We start from the raw sequence: 7,549 nt of genomic DNA, 5'->3' as shown, positions 1-7,549 counted from the left end.
CTTCTACCAATTAGTCCAGCCCCCCGGCCACATCCCAGCTGCGTGTCTGGCATGCCCCAAGACTGGCGTCTCCTCCCTCAACACCAGGTTTGGACTCAATCTACTGAGGGAGGACCCCTCTTGCAGGACGCCAGACCACATCCGTTGTGCAACGCTTCCCCAAACCCCTCCTGCATCCAACCGCGCCACGGCTCTAATCTCTCCTACCTCTGCCCGCAGCCTGTACCGACCAAATGACCAACCACCCTTCCTGGGCACGCGTGGCCCCCAACCGTGCTAGGGAAAAGCAAATGTCTTTTCCCAGCGGAGTGACACTCTCCTAGACGTTTGAATGGCACCCAGTCGAGCGCTGGTGCCCTGTGCACAAGGGAGAATGAAGGAATTAATTAACACTTCACTGCCCTTTCTCATTTGTTCCTGCTACAGAAGAACAAGACCAAGGAGATGACCGACACGGTTACAAATATAATGACGTGGTTTGTGGATGAGGTAACAGATATCATCTATCCCGCAATAATGGAAAATGAAGAGAGAAAAATAACCGAGAGAGATACGAGAGACGAGGAGGCCAGTGCCAAAAAGTGTGTCTGCACAGGCAGAAAGATAACACCCGGCAGCTCTCCAGGATGTGGGGAGAAAGGGAGTAGCGGAAAACTAACCTCGCTTTCTTCTCAACACTCACCCGGCCTGGCTCCAGGTCTTGGCAGAGAGGTTTGGGAAGACAATCCTCCCGAGACTGAACCGGCAGCGCTACCTCCTCGTCCGGCTCATCATCTCTCCCGTTTGCGCAGGGAGAGGGCGTGCAGGGGAGCTCAGCTTGAGCATCCCAGGCAGGACTTCCCAAGCTGAGCCATTTCCCCGTGGCCAAAGGTACTTTCAATACAAATTGACACAAAGAAATGGCCTGTTAGAAACCCATCTCATTAGGGAAGATATATCTTCTGATGTCGCACAAGATCGCCCTAAAACAGGCATGCTTCCAAAATTATTCTCGCCGATCAATGCCCAGGGACAAGCGCTCGGTTCCGGGGAACAGGTCCAAAGGGCCGGGCAAATGCCACGACAGGTTCAGGTCCCCGAGCTTGCACAGCCCCCCTCGGGGGGCATCAGAAAGGTGCGTTGCCGCGCGGGAGCTCTGGGGCTCAAACCTCCTCCATCCCCCCAGGACGTACTCACCAAGCCAAGGGCAGCCCAGTCCAGCATGACTCTACCCCAGCTCGGCAAACAGCTCGTGAGAAAGCCCTGCGTGTCATCATGCAGGAAAATATTCCCAGAAGGGGAAGCACCGCTGCCAAGATACGCCATTGAGCCTCAGCCCTGGCACTCACCTGCCGGTATTTATGCCAACGCCTTTTCCCACAACACGTATGATGACCTAATGAACAAACGTGTCCCTTTCCAGAACTTCCTTGCTCATCCACGGAAGCGATCCTTCACGGTGCAGTGCAGAGCTGGTCGATTCGGTGTTAAGTGAGCTGTCCGGATGTCAGGCCACAGCCCCGCAGCCTTCGGAGGATCAGGGTCTCTTCCCTGGCATAGATACCTTGACGGCCCAAATTATTCACTCCAGTTTGTCTGACCTTCGGCACGAAAGTGCTCCTAAAGTCACAGCTTGGGAAAACAGGAAAAGCAACAGGAGTGTGTCATAGATTTCATAGACATCAGGGCTGGAAGGGACCTCGGAAGATCATCGAGTCCAGCCCCCCGCCCAAAGGGCAGGAAGTCAGCTGGGGTCATAGGATCCCAGCAAGATGAGCATCCAGTTTCATCTTGAAGGTGTTCAATGAAGGCGCTTGAACCACCTCCGGTGGCAGGCTGTTCCAGACCTTGGGGGCTCGGACAGTAAAGAAGTTCTTCCTTATGTCCAGCCTGAAACGGTCTTGAAGTAGTTTGTGACCATTCGACCTCGTCATCCCTTGGGGCGCTCTGGTGAACAAACGTTCCCCCAGATGCTGGTGGTGTCAGCAGAGGGGTTAAGTGTTTTGCGAAGGAGAGAAATCACTGATCACCAACCCTTAGCAAAAGCACCCCCTCCAGCTCAGTACGAACCCCTGGAGCCTGGGAAATGGATGAGAAGCTTTTCGCGGATGCCACCAAAAGCACCTCCCAGTGCCAAAGTCCCACACCATCTACTCCGGAGGTCTGGCTCAGATATTCGGAAGATATAATCAGCAGGCTTTTCTCTGATATTCTCCCTGCCGCCGCCAGCACATCTTCCCCGAAAGAAAAGAAAGCGGAGCTTGCAGGATTTGACTTGCTTCCCCTGAAGGTAATCAGACAAGTGATGGCAAAAATCTCTGAAGACGACGACTCTTGTAGCCAGCACACTGACCATCCGCATGCCGGAGAGGATGCAGTGATTCAAACCACCGCTGATTCGGTTCACGACAAGCTTTTGGCACAGTTTCAGTCGCAAGTCAACATGCAGAACTGCTGAAGAAATGGGTGCCTGGCTCTTTCCGAAGCGCTTTGTGACCTGGTCTTCCAAGAGGTTTCCGGGAGTGCATTGCAGAGCTCTCTTTCTGGGGAATCACCACTTCCCCGCCGTGCCGAAGCGGGCAATATTGTTGGAGATACACCCAGAGATGCTCCTGAGCCTCTGGAGAACCCAGACACCGTACCATCGGACCTGAGTAAAATAGTTCCTCTTATCATCGAAAAACTAGCAGGAAATCTTCTGTCCACATTTTCTTCCCTCATTCCCACTGGGGAGATGGATGCAGAAAAGACTTTGTTGCTGAAGGATGCAACTAGAAAAATACTACCGGCTTTGCAAGTGCTCCTCTCAAAAGAGCAGGTGAACGTGGATGAACATATCAGCGAAGACCATCTTTTGCACGCTGAAGACAGCCAGGCCACGGGAGACCTGTGCGATTCAGCTTGCGCCAGCACCGCACAACCTGCCGACTCTGGCATTTTTGTTGGTAGAGACCTAACAAATCAGAAGGACATTTTAGCCCACGGGATAGCAGCTTCAATAGCAAAAGAAGTTGCCAAACCTGAGTTTCAAGCCAGGTCAGAGGATACCTCATCTTCAACAAGAGAAGGTGTGTAGACTGCGGACGAACTCCCTAGCGATCTTGGCACGATAAAGGAGATTCCCAAACCAGCTCTAAACTCATGCATTCCCGCGGTACCCGGGACATTTGTGGAGGAAATATTAAGCAGATTCCTGGCAAAAGCCTTAATTTCAACTGCTGGCAGAAGCTCACAGCACCAGAGATGTTTATCAAGGGCCGAAGTGAGCGCACTTGCTGAGAACCTGAACCCGGCCGTGGAAGAAGGCCTTTCCAGACATCAAATCAGCCTTGTGCCGGCTACAGGGGAAAAGCCACCGCGACGTCCAGAGCAGGAAGGAGCACTTATTCCTGGAGGTCGAAAGTACAACCTGATTATGTCACAACCATCTGGATCCGAGCAAGACCTGTACGATGACGTAACAGGTTTCAATGCACATCTTCCGCAAGACGCGGTTACCATCATAATTGAGGAGCTCTCCGATCGCCCCCTTACATGGGTGGTGAGCGACCGACTGAGCCAAAGCACGACGGACCCAGACAGGATTGCCAGCGAGGCTCTTTCCCACGTGTCTATTAGTGCAGAGTCTAAGTCATGGCGCGATGAAGAGGCAATCCCGGGTACAAGTGCAGACAGGACCCCAACAGGGACAGAGGAGTTAGCCACGCTGAGAGCTCTTCAGCCCAAGGTGGACCTCCTCGCACAACTGGCAGCTCACTGCACTGAGGATGAGGAGGGAGAGGAGAGGGTGGAAGACGACCTTGAATCAGAGCAGCAGCGGGAGGAGGAAGAAGAGCTGCAGCAGATCGAGGAGACCGCTCCAGTCGAATCCTCTCCGTATTTGTGGAGCCCGTTGGGTTCATTCACGGACACTGAACCATCAAGGTGACTTTTTCTGGCAGTGCAGCGAGAGTGGGAGCTGTGGTGGAGGGGATCTTCTGGGGTCTCTGGACAGAGCGGTCCCTGCGTTAGACGGGGTTCGGTACGAAGGTGCGCAGGGCTCTGCCCCGCTCTCTGCTTGCTTGTAACCAGAGCGTTTCACTGGTGCAGCACAGTGGGACCAGACGGTGTCAGGGACTCTGCGCTTCCTACACGGCTCATTTACTCTGCCACCATCTGTGCGCTTCCTCCCCGTGCCCAGATCACGCTCCACAGCCACAGCTGGTGGGAGGACGTGTTCAGCAGAGGGGCAGTAGAGCAAGGGCATCTCTCCCAGCTGCACCTGCTGCACATCCAGACTCCACTGGGAGAAAATCCTCTGTGCGGCTGGGGGCCTGGTCTTGGCCCCTCCAATATTTTCACCAGCTTCCAGCTGTTTAATCTGCAGCAGTGAATGTTTCCCGCTGTGGGAGGGGAGACCTTCCTGGGTGCATCTGTCCCGGCACACACGGGCATCCCTAGCGGCGCTGTCCCTGGGGCAGCACTGGGCCGACAGGCAGGCCACACCTGGGGTTTCTCCGCTTCTGACTGCGATACGGCTACGACAGGGAGCAAGCCCGAGGACGGTCTGCCCCTGCTTACCAGAAGGACATTAACTGGCGCGCCCCCTTGCCCGGGAAGCAGCAGACACGGGTCTGAAGTCCTGCCGACCCAGAAACAGCTTGAACCTGCTTCGGCTTTTCCCAGCACCGTGCTCTAACCACTAGGTCATAATCCAGGCCTTGCTTAGACCTCTCCCCATCTCTCCTCTCCAAGCTTGCTCCTTTGGCAGCCAAAACAGGGAGGTAAGTGGGGATATGAGGTGGTCCAAGGTGTTATCCTGGTTCCCAATGCAAAGAAGAAACCCAGGTGTTATGTCGCCATTTCAGCCACCAAACGTGAAGCTAAATTCAAAGGGCGGTCCTATTCCACCGCTGAGAATCACAATCCCAAACCGCGTAAGGGCGAAGCAATGCGGTTTCACAGGTGAACGGTACATTGGACGGGGCCTACGAGACCTGCGAGATGAAGTGCGTCACCCGAGGCCGTCCAGCAGAGCAGTGGCAGAGTCCCAGGCAGCTTTCCAGCCTCTACGTCCCCAGCCATGTCCTCTATGTCCCCAGCCATGTAGTATTTGAGCAGGACAGTGCCCTCGCCTCCTGTTTCTAAAGCACGGCTTTGTGCTGAGCACGTTGTCAGTGCGGAGAACAAGAAACCAAGATGAAAAATACTATTGAAATGCTAATGTTACGGCCCTTTACTCCTGCTCCTCTCTAAACCCAAATGACTCTTTCCTTTTGTTTTTAGTGTGGCTGTTGGAGGACTATCAGCATCACTGGAAGCACAGACATCACTTGAATGCATGCAATTTGCATTTCTTTTAGGGTTTCATTTATTTCCCTTAATGTCTCTACAATTGTCTATCACTTCTTTCATTCCTTTCATCTCAGCGATCATTTGCCTGGTGAAAGACCGCCTCCAAATACAGTAGTCTAGAGGATAGTTATGCTACCCGTGTGGGGGATTTGTCCAGCACAGACTTTTTCTGGCAAAGGGAGTCGTGTTCGAAAGGGAAGCTCGTCACACCTTCCCCACGGTTTTCCTTCTGTCTGGCAGTTCCCTGCACAAACGTCCCCACTAACAGCCTGCACGACGAATCTGAAGTTGTACCTGATCTGTGGGTGTGGAAGAACCAGCTCGTTCATACGGCATCCTCCACGTGCGCATCGCTGTTAGGACAGCACAGCGGGGCCCGTGCTTCCAGGCACCAGGCAGTATACAAGCATGGCCCAGAGGTAGCGCCAAAACACATGAAAACAGAGACAAACCTGCTCCAGAAAAAGAAGAGAGCGTGCACTGGGTCCTCCTAAGCACTGGCTGTGCCTGTGTGCTTCAGTACGGCACCAGGGATCGCCGCAGCGTGAGCTCTGCACAAGCTGTGCCTCCCCTGCAATGGAAATCAGGAGGCTCAGCCAGGAGCGAGAGCTGCCTGGATCCAAGCAGCACCGCACCGCCGGGGGGGACATGGCATCAGGCGGGGAAGGCAGCGCGCGCAGAAGCAGACACGGTGCACCTCACCGCACCCCTCCCTGCTGGGGCACAGCCGGCCGAGACAGGCCCGTGGACACAAAACCTGCAGGACGCTGCTTTGCAGTGATGATAAAACAACGCTCGAAACATCAGTCATGAAAGTGGAAACGAGTCCCAGGTGAGCTGAGTGTGGATGTGTCTTGGTTTACAGGGATGTCTGCGGACGTGTGGCCGGCCTGGGACAGAGAAGACTCGTTAGACACGGCTGTGGTAAGGCCTCGGGTAACAACCCCGGGACGTTGTCCCGCAAAAGGTCTCTTGGCTCCCGCAGCTGACCCCTTGCCTTTTGCAGGCTCCTCACCCTTTCATTCGCTTCTGGTATCTTTTCCGTCATCTCCACGCAGAGGTGGCCTCTAGCCGTGTGGCAGAGTCCGTTCCCCAGCCCGGTTGCTCCAAACTTGCTATCCCTGAAGTCGAGGGGTCTTTTTCCCCTGGTTTCAATAGGAGTAGGGCTGAGCGCCTTTTCCTAATCTCGATCCTGGCAGCAATTGGAGCGTGGGCCAACAGCACCTCTATGTACAGAACGTTTCTAATTGGTAAAGGCTCTTAAATCTTCCCGAGAACGCAGTGACCGGAAGATGCAGCTGGACAGATTAATTCGAGGAATACGGTGCCCCTATTTTCTTGTTACACACCGGGTTATTAACCGCAGGAACAACGCACCCGGGCGGGGGTACGATGAATTGTCCCTCACCTGAAGTCCTGACATAAAGGCTGGGTCTTTGTAAAAGAGAGGACCTGAAATGATGGATACCTGCGCTGCCTCCCCTCTGCGCAGGCTGGCGGGTTGTGCAGGATTAGTTCCCCTCCATGCAACCTGCGATACAATGGGTAGCTGGGGTCTGCTCCCAGCAGTGCCGAGTGCCACACGTCATTGCTCAGGTGCCACGTCCAAGAATTAATTGCGGGGGTGGAGCAATACTTCCTGACCCCAGCGCTGCCAGCCCCGCCACCCTGGACACGCACAGAAGGGTGCAGAGAGGAGCTGGCAGAGCTCTTCTGGTAGGGAACGGAGGGTGGGCAGCAAAGGCAGCGGTATTGCTACCAAGCATTTTCAGGGGGGCTAGCGAGCGCAGCAGGAGTAAGCAAGACAAATCCTGAGGAGAGCGGGTCAAACGAGACCCGGCCTGCAGCAAATGAGTCTGTGTAAGTCTTTGTGCTGTGAATGAGGTGAAGTGATGGTTGAATGGAGGCTAGCACGAACCAGCTACAGTAAGTAACAAGATAAGATACAGGGGTCTTAGGAATGTGGAGATGGTACACCCTGGAATAGTTCGAGACACCGTCTGACGATGCTGGACCGGCCGTACCAGACGACACGGGGGTCGACACAGGTATGCATGGGGAAGCGACGCCGCCTAAGTTAGGTGATGCGCTCAAGGTCACGCGGGAAGTCTGTAGCGAGGCCGGGGAGCGGCTCGAGGCCTCCTGAGTCTGCATTCATTGACCTCCCAGAGACCATCGTTGCTGCCCTGCCTACCGTCTCCCATGCAGCGCTGCACGACAGAGATAGCTAGCGCCT

At 54.6% G+C, this 7,549-nt stretch overlaps 3 pseudogenes; 2 read left to right on the top strand and 1 right to left on the bottom strand.

Moving 5' to 3' along the window:
- The first annotated feature begins 693 nt into the window (after positions 1–693).
- Positions 694–1,737, top strand: LOC112548978 (annotated as a pseudogene).
- Positions 1,738–2,424: 687 nt separating this feature from the next.
- LOC112548979 lies at positions 2,425–6,401 on the top strand (annotated as a pseudogene).
- Positions 5,830–7,549, bottom strand: part of LOC112548980 — a 13,619-nt pseudogene continuing 11,899 nt past the window's right edge.

Source organism: Alligator sinensis, unplaced genomic scaffold (assembly GCF_000455745.1).
Source record: "Alligator sinensis unplaced genomic scaffold, ASM45574v1 scaffold1998_1, whole genome shotgun sequence".
Classification (NCBI taxonomy): Eukaryota; Metazoa; Chordata; order Crocodylia; family Alligatoridae; genus Alligator; species Alligator sinensis.
Note: the sequence above shows the minus strand (reverse complement) of the source record. Positions and strands in the feature narration are given on the sequence as shown.